Below are 1,257 nucleotides of genomic sequence, written 5' to 3'. Positions count from 1 at the left end.
CGGGCAGGGGCCCCCCGGGATGGCCAGCCGTGGCGGCTGTGGGCACCTGGGGAGCCTGAGGGGCAAGCGGCCACGCAACACCCTTCCTCTGCTCTGCCCACAGCAGACCTGGACACACGATTTGATACTGAAGCTTTCCAGGTGTCTATTTCGACCCAATGACTAAATATGTAAATAAATAGAGGCATATAGGCTATGGGAGAGAAGGCTGAGGCGCCTTCCAGGGATTGAAACGCTCCTCTGGGGCAGCAGTTAAAGCCTGGTCTGACTTTTAGATGCAAAATGAGGAAAATTTCCCCTGCCGTGGCTAAGAGGCTAAATCTTGTGTCTGTCTCGTGAAAAACGGCAGTCTGAGAAGGTGACTTTGCTCAAGTCCCTGAGACCGCTCCCTGCCCCATTGGCTGGGCCCGGGCCCAAAAAGACACAAAGTCTCCCTGGTGCTGGGGACAGTAGGGGACGAAGGAACAATGAATACTGGTATGCTATGAACTGCTTCGATACAGCAGCGGCGGTATATCCAACCAGAAGTACACCATAGCGGGGAAAAAAAAAAGAAAATTAAGATTTATGTAGCTTAGATTTTTAATAATTACAGATTAATTACAGCTTGAGTTTTATTAATTAAGATTAGTTTGCTGTCCTAGCTTGAATTAATGTCTGCATGTAATTTTTTTTCTTTAAGAAGGTAATTGTTCATGTTTGATGTACACCTGTGAATACACGTTGTACAATGTCTCCAGTTAATTTAATGACCACAGTCAATATTTAGGGAATCCCATTTTGGCCAAGAACAGAAGAGTGGAGCTATAATCGGCTCTAGGGCGAATGTCAGAACAATGTTCATCTCATGGCTGTACCTGAAATAATTGATTTATAAGAGCAATACGTAAGAAAATAGGTGAAGCAATGAATATTCATGAAGTTTTCAGATTGGTGCTAATAATCTGTCAACAGCTGTGATACAGAACCTAAAGTGTACCCTAAGATAAATTTGTGTTAGGCGAGCAGCAGCTCCTACGTGGTACAGTAGCTGTTTGGGTGAAGATGTGCCTCAAAGAGCCGTTTTGTATCATGTGGAGATGGGCAGAGGCTTTTTAGCCACTCCAAAGAGGTTTTAAGAACGTGAAGCGGTGCGGTACTCTTCCCTACCCCTCCTTCTGTCCGCAGCAGGCTATGATTCAGTTTCTTCTGATCTCTGGCAAGAAAGAGGAGCAGAACCCTTGGTGCTTACCCCACGGAGGCGCACAGAGCAGCCAC

The 1,257-nt window shown here is 46.1% G+C and overlaps 1 protein-coding gene across 1 annotated transcript in view; it reads left to right on the top strand.

Moving 5' to 3' along the window:
• The window catches only part of WNT2 (wingless-type MMTV integration site family member 2), a gene marked incomplete at its 5' end in the record, with an annotated part of 12,390 nt that overhangs the window by 10,224 nt on the left and 909 nt on the right, over positions 1 to 1,257 (top strand). The gene's annotated exons all lie outside the window — the stretch shown is intronic.

Source organism: Cariama cristata, unplaced genomic scaffold (assembly GCF_000690535.1).
Source record: "Cariama cristata isolate BGI_N322 unplaced genomic scaffold, ASM69053v1 scaffold12167, whole genome shotgun sequence".
NCBI lineage: Eukaryota > Metazoa > Chordata > Aves > Cariamiformes > Cariamidae > Cariama > Cariama cristata.
This window is presented reverse-complemented; position numbering and strand designations above follow the sequence as displayed.